The sequence below is a fragment of the Micromys minutus genome, assembly GCF_963924665.1.
Source record: "Micromys minutus genome assembly, chromosome: 11".
Lineage (NCBI taxonomy): Eukaryota > Metazoa > Chordata > Mammalia > Rodentia > Muridae > Micromys > Micromys minutus.
The window spans coordinates 1633134-1649248 of record NC_137980.1 but is presented as its reverse complement, the minus strand read 5'-3'; the positions used below and the strand labels follow the sequence as shown (position 1 = coordinate 1649248).

The following is a 16115-nucleotide window of genomic DNA, read 5'->3' as shown; positions in this document are numbered from 1 at the left end:
AGGTCAGTGTTCGATAATTGGGATCTCGTACCTGAGAAGATAATGTCCACGTCAGGAGAGATGGCTTTATACTTGCAAGTCATAGTGTTATCAGATCAAACATATCACGTTCAAAATGTATTTTCCAAGCTTTTTGGAATACATCCTACCTATGGTCATCCTCACATTCAATAAAACACCAAAACTTCTACACATGGCACAAAGCCAACAATCTCTCTCTTCTTAGAGTGTAAATCATCCCACGACAATGGTCCTGACATCATAACCTATTATGAATGCTATTTATCCCCTAAACATTCATTCTCTCCCACCATACATGTTTGGATTTCAACATAGAAATTTGGTGGGTGGGAACACAGAAATTAATTCACTGTACTGTCCTTGTTTTCTTCCCTTAGAGATCTTCAGATTGTTATTGGAAGAAATCATGCCTCCCATTTCTTACCTCTTACTTTATTACAACTCTCCGTCACAGGGTCTCAATCACCATAGAGATCCCCACAATGCAAAGGTCACTGATAACATTGTATGTGTCACATTTATTGGCTGCTCTTCACATTTTGTTTAAATATTTTAAGTTTCATTTTTATATATTCTTTATACATAGTATGGTTTACATAATTATATTTTAAACATAATATTTTAATAATTCTTTGAGACTTTATAATATATACTTTATATATGTATACATATACATATATTCATATATGCAATTTATTATATAATATATATCCGTTTTTTGATCATTTTCATTCCCACTGCTCCTCAAACTTCTCCAGAATCTACCCCACCTGCTCACCACCAAGTTTATGTTCTCTCTGTCTCTCTCCTGTCCCTTCCCTCCCTCCCCACCCCTTACTATCCTATGAAGTCCAACCTGTGCTGCCTGTATACACTAGTGTGTAGGGTAAACAGGGTATAAAAATGTTTAATTGCAGTTATCCTACAGAGTGCTCTATATATCCCAGGAACCATAGGTTGTGTCAAATAAATATTCTAGTACCAAGTGTGACATAGCCTCATCAAGTTATTGATCGGAGGTATCCTTGACACACCCCAACAACACAGGCTTACTGTGTTTGCCTCTAGTTACCCACTAGAACTTGATTATAAAGCACAGGACACAGAGAAGTCAAGTTGGTACTGACCAGGAATTTTCATCCGTGCTTGCTAACCTTTACTGTCTTCTAGTAGGTAATATAAATGCTGAGCAGGGAAGGAGCATTAGCAGCAACATTACCTAGCTGTTTACCTTGTGAATTATAATGCTACATAAATGGCTCAAATGTTATGGGGATAACCAACTGTGCTCCACAAGTGGAAACTCATGCTAAGTACTCATGATGGGGAACCCATGGGCAGCAGAAGTAAACCGATTAGTATTATTTTGCCAAATGGACATAGGATCAAACTACTTCCTAAATTTCAATCTATGTATACATAGCTAAGTGTTTCTCTTAGACCCCTTCATGGAAATTTCCTTGGTTGATGTAGAATCTCAAAACTGGTCAACATGCAGAAAAGAGGCAGCAATGGAGGTCTTGCCGCAAGGCTCAGGGATTATAGTGGAAAACAAGCAGAGGGACATGCAGATATTTTACACAAGAATACAATGCACTTGCAGCTTCCTCTCCTATACTTGTCCCTGATCGCATACCTCTCTGACCCTTTAGTCCCCTTGGTTGACCAAGGCACCTTTGCCCTCTTTTGTGTCATATACGATTTTCTGTTCTCTATGTAAAATCTAGGAACTACAAAGGAGATGATAAAATATGCAGACTTATCACTAGGAAATGCTGATTTGGAGTCCTGTGGGAAAATACCCAGGAATAGTAGATTCCTATAGGCCCTGAGTGGTTTATCTTTCCACCCGCAGCAAATGCAGGTTCGCTCATCTATTTCTTCATCAACACGTATGTCCACTATTCCCAGAGCACCTGCATCCACACTTTGTCCCCATCCCTGCAGGCAAGGATGGGGATATTTGTGTTCTACTGACTGCCAATTTGCCTGGGATGACATACAATTTCAATGCAGTTTTATGCTTTCAGACCTTATTTATTATCTTTGATGCGTATCTATGCGTGTGCCTGGATGTATATATGGTGCACTGGATGCTTGCAGATGTCTGAGGAGGCCAGAAAGTGGTGACATCCCCAGAAACTGAAGCTAAAGGCAGTGGTGATCTGTCTGATGTGGTTTCTGGGAGACAAATGAAGATCCTGGAAAAGTTATTTAAGTGCAGTAAGCCACCGAACCATCTCTACCAAAATGCTGTGCTTGCTGCTCCTGGTGGAGACAGTGTTTTACTGTATAGATTTGACTACCTTAAAACTCCTTCTACTTGCTGGTATTAAGATGTTCACCACCATGCCCTATGACCAAATGCAATCTTATTTTGCATTTCTCTAATTCTGGTGAGGTTGAACATAATTGCATGCTTACTGGCTATCTTCACATTTATCTATTTGCTCATTTCATCAGCCTAGTTACCTACTGGTTTGCTGTGATTTGCATTATTTATATAAGTTCTTTTTAGATTCTAAAAATAACCCTCTATTAGACATATAGCTAGCCAAGATTGTCTGACAGTCTATAGCAGCAATCTCAACCTTTGGGTCTTGACCGTTTTGGGGGCGGAATGACCTTTTCACAGGGAATCACATATCAAATATTCTGCATATCAGACATTTACATTATAATTAACAACTATAGCAAAGTTACAGTTATGAAGTAGCAACAAAATAATACTATGGGTTGGGGAGATGAGCCAGTGTTACTTTGATCTCTCACAAGCACCTAGGTAAACAGGTAATGGGATAAGATTTCTAAGCTCCACTATGTGCTTAAGAGTCATCCCCCCATTGGCGCTGTCTCTGTCATCTTCTCCTTCCTCGGGCTCTTTTTCATCATCCTTCAACTCCAGCTGGTCATCCCCAATCTTCATTGTCCTCGTCATCCAGCGGTTCCCCCTTCTCAGCAGAGTCATCTGTGCCTGCCTCAGACCCTGCCTTCACATCAATCTCCTCTTTCTTCACAGAGGCGCTGCTCTGCTCTTCAGACTTTTCCTTCTTTATCTCTACTGCCTGTTTGCTTTGTTCCTACTCAGTTTTGTCCAGGCCTTCCAGCAGAGAATCCAATTTTTGTTTTATCTGGGTCGGCTCCTTCTTAATGGCTGAAGATCATTACCTTTCAACTTTCCAGACTTAGAAGAGGATCCCCATTGTTCACTCTTTGAATGGAATCCACTTTTACCTTTTGGTGAAGTGTGCCCGACATGTGCTGGCGTTTGGAAGGCACCACCACTCGAGCAATTGGAGGAAGGAGAAGAGGAGGAGGAGGAGGAAGAACATATGCTGGGTAACTATATATTCTGTCATAATCCCATTGAAAGTCATAGTGGAAGTCAAATGAGAACCCCCACATCTCTGCTGCAGGAGGTTTCACTCCTGCTTTTCCTCAGTTCTCTGTGGCTCTGCAGCCAGGCATGGAGAACCTGTCCCGCAATCATCCTGACGTCCTCTCCAGCTACAGAAGCTCGGGCATTTCTTTCATTAACATACTGGACAAAGGCAAAGCCCTTATGCACAGAGCAAACCATAATTTTGCCACACTTTGAAAAGATGGCCTCATATCAGACTTCTTGACCACCAGAGTGTTGAGATTTCCAAAGAATACACGGAAATTCATGGACTGAGGATCTGTCTTGTTGGTAACATTGCTAGCCACCTCCTTTGATGATAAGGTTTCTCACAAAGCTAAAAATGTAGCTGAAGATCAAAAAAATCTCACAAGAGGAAGGAGAGAGAAGAGATGCCTCTCCTAGTGCAGATCTATGCCGAGACACCAGAGCTACAACAGCAAGGAACCACATAACCGTTTGCTCTCGGTCTCTTCACAAAATGAGAATATTCTTACATGAAAAATAGATATATGCTCTTGGTACAGAGAGAGGTGATATAACTTAGATCCCCACATGTCATATTTGATGTAGCTTGGGTACATATGATACACTAGACCTGGGAAAAATTAATATTTTCTTACTGAGACCTACTGTGTCACTCAAAAATAAGTCCTAAATTATTAATAAGATTAATAGGAAATAAAGGGGAAGACATGTTTTTAGTTTGAAAATAAACTGTTTCCCTGAGGTACAAGTATAAAAATAAAAATTTATTTTGTTTTTTAATTTTGTGTGTGTGTGTGTGTGTGTGTGTGTGTGTGTGTGTGTGTGTGTATAGCTGAGTGTGGGAGTTCAGAATCCCAGAATAGGGCTTTGTGTCCCCTGGTGCTGGTGTTATAAATGGTAAATGGTTGAATTGTGAGCCTAACCTGAATGCTAGGACTTGAATTTGGGGCCTTTACCATAGCAGTACATGCTAATTGCTGAACCACTTCTCCAGCTGTCTGCAAGTTCATTAGTGAACTGTTCATTAGTGAAAACAGTATTTCATAAAAACTGTAGTTCTCAGGACTCAAAGAATTTATACATACCCTGCTATATCATATTATTAATAATTCACAGCCAAAGTTAAAAATAGACCCTTGTTAACTGAAACAAAGCATGTGATAAAATATGTTTGTAGACAATGCATCCACCACAACACTTGTAAATACAGATGTGAACAATAGGACTCTCTAGAGCAGACTATGGAGTCTCCAAAAGTCAAGAAAATGAGAATCCTTAACATTTTTTGTTCTGGAGGAAGAAAGGACATTTGAGCTAGCTATGAGGTTTACACTTCAGCCTTCATAGCACTGTAACCCTCAAGGACTTACAGACTCAAATGTGTTTTCCCTACTTGGCAGTGACAGTGAAGTAGACCTAAAAATGAGAAAATAAGTCTCACGCTTGAGAATTAAGCATTGAAATAAAATATAATAGGTCAAAGTGTGGAAAAATAGATGCAATTTCATTTGTCAGAGAAACACAAACTCAAGTGCCTAGAGGCACACACACTAATAAGGGCTAATGCAGATGAGGGCCCAGACCCAGAGGGGGTCATGGTAGCCTGAATAGATGGCAGGAATCAAGTCTCATTTAAAGGAGACAATATCAACTCAGTTTCTGCATGGCTAACCTCATGTAGGAAGGACCCAAATGAGGAGTCTTACAAAAAATAAAAAGACTAAAAATATGTTATGTAAACAGTTGTGGTTGTTAAAACACAGTCCCTCTAAAATATAAGATAACACAAAAGCTTTTAAAGAACATATATATCCGTAGGCAGTCTGTAACCTTAGGGGTGGTAATCACATGCTGTCTTACGTATCAAGCAGGGACAGGCTGTGTAGGCAAAGATGTAACAAAGACCAGTCTCAGAAGCACATGCTGTTCAAATACTGAACAGGACACTTAAGTCTGGCAGTATCCCCTTCTTATTGTGAACCTGCATTTCTAAATCTAATATTCATGAGTCCAAAAACAATACACCCCTTTTGACCCCAGACTAAGCATGCTTCATTATAAGAAACTGGGATTTCCTCTATGATGCCTTCAAACAGGGTTTGCTTGACACTCAAGGGGCTTGAGGAACAACATTACAACCTCCCGTTATGAATTAAGAAGAGGGCAGGTTGGTTAGAGACATGTCTACAGGTGGAACACCTGAACTGAAGGAAACTCTGGAATTCAGATTTTGACCATGAAAACTGTCAACTTTGTTCCTTCGAGCCCAGCTTGAGTAGAAAGCTGTGTTCTTAAGAGTGATGATTTGTGTGGTTTTAGCTCCAACTTGGTTGTGGCTAGTGTAAAACTTACTAATGCAAGTAATTCTACAGGCCCATTGTGGACTTGCTTGTCTACTTTACATCTATTCTACCTGCCTAGGGTCATACATTTCAAAAGAGCCTTAGCCAAGTTTCAAGATGTCCAAAAATGACCTGGATATGGAAAGTTAAGAATTAAGCCTAAGTCTCCAAGAACAGAGTCCCAAAACTCACAGAAATTGTGTATTTATAATAATAGCATGCTACTATGTGCTTAGCAGAGACCGCCCTACAAATCTTCCTGGGAACCTGCAAAGCTTGTATTACTTGGAGCAGTTATTCTGTTTCATAGGAAGAAAATGGGCATCTAAACAGGCTAGGTAAGATAGTGAAAGGAACACACTGGACAAGCAGTGTCCATGTCTGCACCATCTCATTGGCCAGTGTCAGAGCCTCCAACTCACCACCTCATTGGCCAGTGTCAGAGCCTCCAACTCTGCACCATCTCATTGGCCAGTGTCAGAGCCTCCAACTCTGAACCACCTCATTGGCCAGTGTCAGAGCCTCCAACTCTGCACCACCTCATTGGCCAGTGTCAGAGCCTCCAAGTCTGCACCACCTCATTGGCCATTGTCAGAGCCTCCAAGTCTGCACCACCTCATTGGCCATTGTCAGAGCCTCCAACTCTGCACCACCTCATTGGTCAGTGTCAGAGCCTCCAACTCTGTACCACCTCATTGGCCAGTGTCAGAGCCTCCAAGTCTGCACCATCTCATTGGCCAGTGTCAGGGCCTTCAAGTCTGCACCATCTCATTGGCCAGTGTCTTAGCCCTCCCAGTCTGTACCACCTCATTGGCCATTGTCAGAGCCTCCAACTCTGCACCAACTCATTGGCCAGTGTCAGAGCCTCCAAGTCTGCACCATCTCATTGGCCAGTGTCAGGGCCTTCAAGTCTGCACCACCTCATTGGCCAGTGCCAGAGCCTCCAAGTCTGCACCATCTCATTGGCCAGTGTCTTAGCCCTCCCAGTCTGTACCACCGTATTATCATACTTTATTTCACTTTTATTTTTTTTCTTTTACCATCAAATATGCACTTCGTACTTAAATGCCAAAGGTTATTATAGGCATTTTGCTAATCTTGTCGTCTTGATTACCCACACTAATGTTAAGAAATCAGATCCCCCATTCTGACAAGGAAGCTGAAGCAAGAAGAAAAATAACTTGTCTACACTTCTATAGACAGTAGATGGCATAGTGAGGGCCTGGACCCTGAAGGATAGGCTCGCTGTGCTCCTCCATATAGACGTGCAATGGTTGCCGTTTTAAATATTAATTGCAGTTCTTTTGTAAGTAATTGTTCAGAAGGATAGATAGAAACACTGGGGAAAGAAATATCTTTATTATACATCATTAGGAAAACTGTAATTCTTCTGGATTTATTAACTGGGGATATCCACCATAAAACAAGCACAGGCCTGGAGGCAATTGTGCTCAGGGGATGTATCTAAGGAGAATGATAAATCCATGTCTGCACCACTTTTCCCTCACTCCTCCAGCGAGAAGGAGAGGAACTTTTTTATTTTTGTTATTCTGTAATGATTAGAATACATTTGAAAAATCTACAATGAAGCAAAAGTTCCACAGTAATTTAAAAGTAATTTTCTTCTACAAACCAAGAAAGTTTAATCTCACAGTAAAAATGCCTTTAATATAAAAGATATGGGCACCTCCTACTTTAAGCCGAATTTTCTATTAAATTTCAACTATCAAAGCAATATATTCTTGGCTTTTATAAAGAAAGATTCTTTGGTACTAGCTTGGTAAAAGCGACACTTTCTCTCTCAAACTTAAATGTGAAGGGGACTTTTCTACTTATGCAGTGAGGAAACCCTTCCTGGTTCCTAGGTCACTAAAACCACCCAGTCAGGTCTAACCAGGGGCTGCAGGGTGGGAGTGGGGTCCCTAAGATCTTCTATGTTAAAAAAAACAAAAACAAACAAACAATCAAAAAACCTTCCACCTGCTTGTTTCACTTCAGTTTGGCTTAGGGAATCAGCTGCTTCCAGACACCATTCTGTTAGAAATACAACTTGCCTCAGAGGTGGGTAATACAGGATCACGGTCGCTGTACATTTCCAGTGCTTTGAGAGAATACCTTACAAAAGTAACTCATGCAAAAGGGAGTTTATTTTGGTTTACACTGCTAAGGAGATATAAAATTTAAATCACAACATCTACCATGCTTTTTTTTCCTGCCCACTACAAGCAGCCCATTAGTGTTTATCACAATTAGCCTGGTTGTCAAAGCAGAGGTTACTTTCCTTGGTGTGTGTTATTCTTGGTCCAACTTTGTCTATTATCATAATCATCTTTCTTTCCATCCCCTACACTGCTCCCATCCTTCCTTTCATTCCTCTCAGATTGAAAAGCAGTTTAGATGTCATAAAGCTTATGTTTCAACTAACGTAAATGTGTGCCGAGACCCACAGCCAAACATTTGGTGGAAAAAGGGGAGTTCAGCAGAAGAGGGAGATGGAGGATTGCAGGAGCTGGAACAGTTAAGGACACCACAAGAAAACCCGCAGAATCACCTAACCTGAGCCTGTGGGTGCTCACAGAGAGGGAAAAAAACAGTAGGGGTCTGTATGGGGCTGACATACCCCCTGCATGTATGTTATAGTTGTGTAGTTTGGTCTTCTTGTGGGACCACTAACAGTCGAATTGGGCTGTCTCTGACTTTTTTGCCTGTGTTTGGGGCACTTTTCCTCCTACTGAGTTGTGTTGACCAGCCTTAATAGAAGAGGTGTTTAGTCTATTGCAATTTGATGTGACTTGTTTGGTTGAGAGCCCTTGGAGGCCTGCCCTTTTCTAACCATTAGGAAGGAATTGAGGGTAGGGGGACTTGAAAGAGAGGAGAAAGGAGAAACTGTGTTTGGGATGTGACCTGGAAGAGAAGAATAAATTAAGAAGTAAAATAAATACTATATTTAATTCTATATTTAATTTTATTATATTTAACACTAATTCTCTGGGGTCTCCTTCTCACTCTCAGTGTAGGTTCTCCTGCCCCCCATGTGCTGAGATCTCAGGCACAATTTCTCTTGCAAGAAAGCAGGAAATCTGAAGCTCTATATGAGGTGTTTAGGAGACAAAAACATAGAAGAGGCACATCTGAGGATGGTCAATTGCCTATCAGAGGGCACTCTGTTCATCTGTTCAGTGGGATTACAAGTTCCATTTGTTCAAATTTTCTCACTGGCAAAGACCATGTAAATTGTTTTAAAACATAATGGCCAAGGCTCAGGCCATATGCCACCAGGAACAGCAGAGAAGAACACTTTTTACTCATTACAGGGAAAATTTGTCAGGAGGAACTCTCAATCCTTAACATGTAAATAAAAGAGCAACCATATTCATAAAATAAACCCTATTAAAGCTCAAAAAATACACTGTAACACACACAATAATAGAGAGAGACCTCAACAACCCATTCTCACCAAAGGACAGATCATGGAAACAAAAACTGAACAAGGACACAGTAAAACTAGCAGAGGTTATGAACCACTTGGAATTAATAGATATCTACAGAACATATCATCCTAAAACAAAAGAATACACCTTCTCAGCACCTCAAGGCACCTAGTCCAAAATTGACCATATAATCAGTCACAAAACAAGCCTCAATAAATATAAGAAGATTGAAATACTCCCGTGCATCCTATCAGATATCCATGGTCTAAGGCTGGTCTTTAATAACAACAAAGACAACAAAAAGCCCATATACACATGGAAACTAAACAATGCTCTATTAAATGATAGCATGGTCAAAGAAGAAATAAAGAAAGAAATTAAGGATTTTCTAGAATTTAATGAAAATGAAAACACAACATACTCAAACCTATGGGATGCAATGAAAGCAGTACTGAGAGGAAAACTCATAGCTCTGAGTGCTTCCAAAAAGAAACTGGAGAGAGCATACATCAGCAACTTGACAGCACAGTTGAAAGCTCTAGAACAAAAGGAAAAAAATGCATATACACCCAAGAGGAGTAGACGGCAAGAAATAATCAAACTCAGAGCAGAAATTGACAAATTGAAACAAAAAGAGCCATTCAAAGAATCAACAAAACCAAGAGCTAGTTCTTTGAGAAAAGTAACACGATTGATAATCCTTTAGCCAGACAAACTAGAGGGCAAAGGGAGAGTATCCAAATTAACAAAATCAGAAAGGAAAGTGGAGAAATAACGACTGAAACTGAGGAAATTCAAGAAATCATCAGATCCTACTACAATAGCCTAACTCAACAAAGCTGAAAAATCTTTGAGCAATGGATGAATTCCTAGACAGATACCAGATATTAAAGTTGAACCAGACCAGGTAAAACATCTAAATAATCCCAAAACACCTAAAGAAATAGAGGCAGTCATAAAAAGCCTCCCAACCAAATAAAGCCCAGGTCCAGATGGGTTCAGTGCAGAATTTTATCAGACATTTATTGACGACATAATACCAATACTCTCTAAACTATTCCACAAGATAGAATCATATGGAACACTACCTAACTCATTTTTTGAGGCCACAATAACCCTTGTTCCTAAACAACACAAAGACCCTACAAGGAAAGAGAACTGCAGACCAATCTCACTCATGAACATTGATGCAAAAATACTCAACAAAATCCTTGCAAACCGAATTCAAGAACACATCAAATTGATCATTCACCATGATCAAGTAGGCTTCATCCCTGGGATGCAGGAATGGTGTAATTTACAGAATCCATCAATGTAATCCACCATATAAAGAAACTCAAAGAAAAAAAAAAAACACATGATCCTCTCACTAGATGCTGAGAAAGCATTTGACAAAATTCAACACCCCTTCATGTTAAAAGTCTTGGAAAGAACAGGAATCCAAGGCCTATACCTAAACATAATAAAAGCAATATACAGCAAACCAACAGCCAACATCAAACTTAACGGTGGTAAATTTGAAACAATCCCACTAAAATCAGGGACCCGACAAGGCTGCCCACTCTCCCCCTACCTATTCAACATAGTACTGGAAGTCCTGGCTGGAGGAATTAGACAGCAAAAGGAAATCAAAGTGATATAAATCGGAAAGAAAGAAGTAAAAACATCACTGTTTGCAGATGACATGATAGTGTACTTAAGTGACCCCAAAAATTCCACCAGAGAACTTCTACAGCTGATAAATAAGTTCAGCAAAGTGGCTGGATATAAAATTAACTCAAACAAATCAGTAGCCTTCCTCTACTCAAAGGACAAACATGCAGAGAAAGAAATTAGGGAAAAGAGACCCTTCACAACAGTCACAAACAATATGAAATAACTTGGTGTGACTCTAACTAAACAAGTAAAGGACCTATATGACAAAAACTTCGAATCTCTAAAGAAGGAAATTGAGGAAGATCTCAGAAAATGGAAAGATTTCCCATGCTCATGGATTGGAAGGATCAACATTGTAAAAATGGCCATCTTACCAAAAGCAGTCTACAGATTCAATGCAATCCCCATCAAAATTCCAACCCAATTCTTCATAGAGTTGGAAAGAGCAATGTGCAATTTCCTCTGGAATTACAAAGGACCTAGAATAGTGGAATCCATCCTCAAAAACAAGAAAACATCTGCAGGAATCACTATCCCTGACCTCAAGCTATATTACAAAGCAATTATCCTAAAAACTGCATGGTACTGGTACAGAAATAGGGACATGGATCAATGGAATAGAATAGAAGATCCAGAAATGAGCCCTCAAATAAATGGTCACTTGATTTTTGACAAAGAAGCTGTAACATTCAATGGAAAAAGGACATCCTCTTCAACAAATGGTGTTGGTCAAGCTGGCACTTGGCATGCAGAAGAATGAAAATAGACTCTTTATCTCCTTGTACAAAGCTCAAGTGCAAAGATCTCCACATTAAACCAGGTACATTGAAATTATTAGAAAAGAAAGTAGGAAAAACCTTAGAACACATAGGCACAGGAGAAGATTTCCTGAACAGAATAACAATGGCTCATGCTCTAAGGTCAAATATTGACAAATGGGACTTAATGAGACTGCAAAGTTTTTGTAAGGCTAAGGACACTGTCAAGAAACAAAACAGCAGCTAACAGATTGGGAAAAGATCTTTACCAATTCCACATCAGATAGGGGCCTAATATCCAAGGTATACAAATAACTCAAGAATCTAGACACCAGAAAATCAAACATCCCTATTCAAAAATGGGGTACAGAGCTAAACAAAAAGTTCTCAATTGAGGAATATCGAATGGCTGAGAAGCATCTAAGGAAGTGCTAGACATCATTAGCCATCAGGGAAATGCAAATCAAAACAACCCATCTTATATCAATCAGAATGGCTAAGATCAAAAACTCAAATGACAGCAGATGCTGGTAAGGATGTGGATAAAGATGAACACTTCTCCACTGTTGGTGGGGTTGTAAACTGGTACAACCACTCTGGAAATCAGTCTGGAGTTTCCTCAGAAAATTGGACATAGTACTACCTAAAGACTTAGTTAATCCACTTCTGGGCATATACCCCAGAGATGCTCCAACATACAACAAACCACATGCACCACAATGTTCATAGCAGCCCTATTTATAATAGCCAGAAGCTAGAAAGAACCCAGATGTCCTTCAGTAGATGAATAGATACAAAAATTGGGGTATATTTATACCATGAAGTACTACTCAGCTATCAGAAACAATGACTTTATGAAATTCTTAAGAAAATGAATGCATCTAGAGAATATCATCCTGAGTGAGATAACCCAGTCACAAAAGAACAGATATAATATGCAGTCACTGATAATTGGATACTAACTCCAGAAAGCTTAGAACACTCCAGAAACTCACAGACTATATGAAGGTCAAGGGAAAAAAAATAAAAACCATTATGCTTAATCTTTACACACCACGAAAACTTTGACTAATTCCAGGTTACATCTTGTTTTACATGTACTTTATGCTCATTGTAAGTAGTAAGATCTTAATGCACACTATCAAAACTTCAAAAAAACCAAGTACTGACAAAAATGTATTTGTATATTTTATGCAAAAATCCTTAAAATCTGTACATTTATCTTTGTTTTTTTTTAAATAAAAATGTTCAATTTAAAAAATTTAAAAAACATAATGGCCTAATATTTTGATTGTCCATACTCAGCTCCGTCTAAACTGACATCTTCTTTGTATTCTCTCAGTGAAATTCTATCCATGACAGTATTGATTACTACCCTGTTAGTACTCCCATATTTCTATCTCTACCCCAAATAGGAAGTACATCTATACACACATTTAAACTCACTGGGCCCTCTAACCTGGGCATTAAGGATTCAAAGTTTACTAATAAACAGTTGTTCTCTTTATCCAGGTGGATTTAGAAGCTCTAAGCTATTTTCTAGCCATCTCTATATGAAGGTACTCCTCGTGTCTCAAGCTAGGCCTGGCTGGAATTATATTTTTCAGCAGCACTACTCCACAGTTCTCTACTATTAACAAACTTACCTTGGAATTCATTATTTCTATGGAAAGCCCAAATCAAATAGAATTAACCCAGAGCACTCTCTTACCACAGAAACCTAAGCAGTCACCATGGTTTGTATTTTCCATGAGCTGGATCCCGCTAACTCTCATGGCTCACATTAGGTCCTTCATACTTCCCCACACGTAATTTCCTTCATGAATGACTACAGACTTTACAAACATGTCTGGTATTTTATGATGCTCCTGGAGAGATGACGTCAATGTCTTTTCCTTCCCCTTGAAACGGAGTTGGATTCTGTTCCTCTTCTGACTGGTAAAGGTTGACAGAAACACTGCTATGTGTTGCCCAGGGCTTGATCTTACAATGCTCTGCAGCTACTGCCTTGTTCACTGAAATGACCTTTATGGAGGATCCCAGAGATCAGAGAGTGCAAGAGGCACTTTAGACAGGCCATCAGGAACTTTCCTAGCTTGTCCCACAAAATTCAAGCTCCAGCCTCCATCTGAATTCAATTGTATGGAGAGCAATAAGCTAGGGTTTCCTGGGCAAAGCTTTCAGATACTCCTGGTTCCCAGGATTCAGTGCAAAGTGTAATCATAGCTTTGAGCCTCTAAATTACAGGTGATTTGCTAAAAGAAACAGTAGGAGTAAAGCAGAGGTGAGGTCTACCATAACAGAAAACCAGGGGACTTATGTCATTAATTTTGGAACAGGCAGGGAGGGGGCTTACAGAGGCTTTTCAGGAGTGCCAGCAGATATTAGCAGGACTTTGTTGCATATTCCCAAGGATTGCCAGGGCTCAAAAGAAAGTAATAAAAAAGCTCAGGAGACTAGAAGGAAAGGGTTCCTCATTATATCTGGCAATATTCCCTGGTGGGAACATGTGACAATTACCTAAAGAACTGCAGTCTGAAGACAGTTTTATGTGTTGTTTCTGGGTTCTTTTACTTCTGTCTGTTATGAAATAAAAGAGGAAAGACAAGCTAAAAAAACAAGGTTGCCGGATTTAAAACACATAGAGACAGTTCTTTACTGCCAGCCTCCTTAGACAACAAACTAGTCTTAACATCAGAAACATCCTTAAGACAAAGATTTCAACCACCCATTCTTAAGGCTTTTTACTAAGAAGAATCTAAGCCAGTGTCTCTTCTAATTATTTACATTGGCAGAAACTCTCCCCAATGCCCACCCCCCAGATTCATAGGAATATGTGTCACAAATTCCCTTGATTAAACTCTAGGATATCTAATTAACTTGACAATAAATCTCAATCTTGAGGTCTCTAAAGTAAAAAAGGACTCATTGTAAGGGTGTTAGAGGCTGGAAACTTACAGAAATACCACTAGATATTTTAGAAAACGTTTAAGAAATAGTTAAATATCTCTTAAATAAGAAAACCGTTAAGGAGTGGGATGCAAGAACCATCATACCGCATTAAGGAAGAAATGGAACAAAATGGAGAAACACATAATATGCTATGAGTAAGGAGGCTGAGAAGGATATTTAGGAGCACACTTGGGAATGTGCTCATGTTCTTCTTAAGTGGAACGGAAGGCTGATGCAAAGGCTAAGCTTAGGAGTCAGAACTGTGGGGTAGCAGTTCCCATGCATGCTTTGCCCCAGAGAGTTGGGAATGGAAGAGGACCGACTGGTAATAACTCTCTTGACCAGTTCCTCAGGAGCTGAACCCAACATCCTGTACCCAAGTAACCTTGGATTGTAGATTTTAAATACTAGATTTCAATATGTTTAGAGTTTGCAGAATGAGGTTTAATATATGAGAAGTGTTAAATTATAGCTTCATCATTAGTTATAGAAGATGTAATTTCCAAAGATGGGCACCAAAAATGTCTCCAACATCATGTATTTTTATCACAATGTAACTGATTCATTTTGTCAAAAGTTCTCTGTATTCCTTTTCTTTAAGAGGTGGGGGGGGTCACGATTGTCACTATGGCAAAATGATACTATATGAATTTGAAGCTATTTCCAAAGGCTAGTACAGTCTTCACCTGCTTCTCCTGGTGGCTGTTTTTAGAATTCAACTGCCAGGTCACAAGGAACTCAAGAGTACATGTGAAAGTGTATATGAAGAACCTGGACCTCAGCCCAAGGTACAAGCTTAGACTTGCTAGTGAACAGCACCAACTAGCAAGAGACTGAAACAGACCACTCTGAAGAGGATAGGCTTAAATGGAGAAGAGGCCAGCTGTCCCCCAGCAGACTAAAACGAAATAAATGTTTGGTATTGTCAAGTTCCCCAGCTAGGGTATCAGCAGCAGTAGACTATATTACTCAATTTTCTCATCTCCTGCCTTCTATTTCTCTTCATTCCTCATGAATTTTTAGAAGACAAATCTGCTCAAGTTATATTCTAGACCTTTTCCTCCCCCCATTGACTCTCTACCACGAAACTTTTCAGTATCTTGAGTTTGTGAACAATTTCAAATGCATTAAGGATGTTATCAAGTATATTGTCCCTAGGATTTTAACAGGATCCACAGTGGAATCTTAATTCATAACATGTGAATTCTGTGAATCTGTACTACTAAATTAATAATATTGCTGATTTTCCTTTAAGGGATTTTTATTTTTCTTCAAAATTTGAAAGTGTATTCACAAGTTTCATCCGTACTGCATTGAGTAAGGGACCATGCTGTGGAGAAAGCAGCAAGCCTTCTCAGAAGCCAAGGCTGAACTGTTTGGCTGAACCTTAACCATCTGATTCTTTTTTTAAAGACACTTTCCGTATTTATATTTGAAATGTTATCCCCTTTGCTGTTCCCATTCCCCCTCCCCTCTACTTACCTTCACAAAGTTTCACTGGCTCCCAATCACACTCTCCACCTCAGTGCCTTGACATTCCCTACATTGGGAAAACGTGCCATCCCTA

At 39.6% G+C, this 16115-nt stretch overlaps 1 protein-coding gene and 1 pseudogene across 4 annotated transcripts in view; both read right to left on the bottom strand.

Moving 5' to 3' along the window:
* MCTP1 (multiple C2 and transmembrane domain containing 1) overlaps positions 1-16115 on the bottom strand; it is a gene marked incomplete at both ends in the record, with an annotated part of 533307 nt that overhangs the window by 380316 nt on the left and 136876 nt on the right. The window lies entirely within an intron of this gene.
* Positions 2777-4378, bottom strand: LOC308427046 (heterogeneous nuclear ribonucleoprotein C-like; annotated as a pseudogene). The gene is made up of 2 exons: positions 4366-4378; positions 2777-3749 (listed from the first exon to the last, which is right to left on the bottom strand). The product of its transcript is annotated as a heterogeneous nuclear ribonucleoprotein C-like (transcript).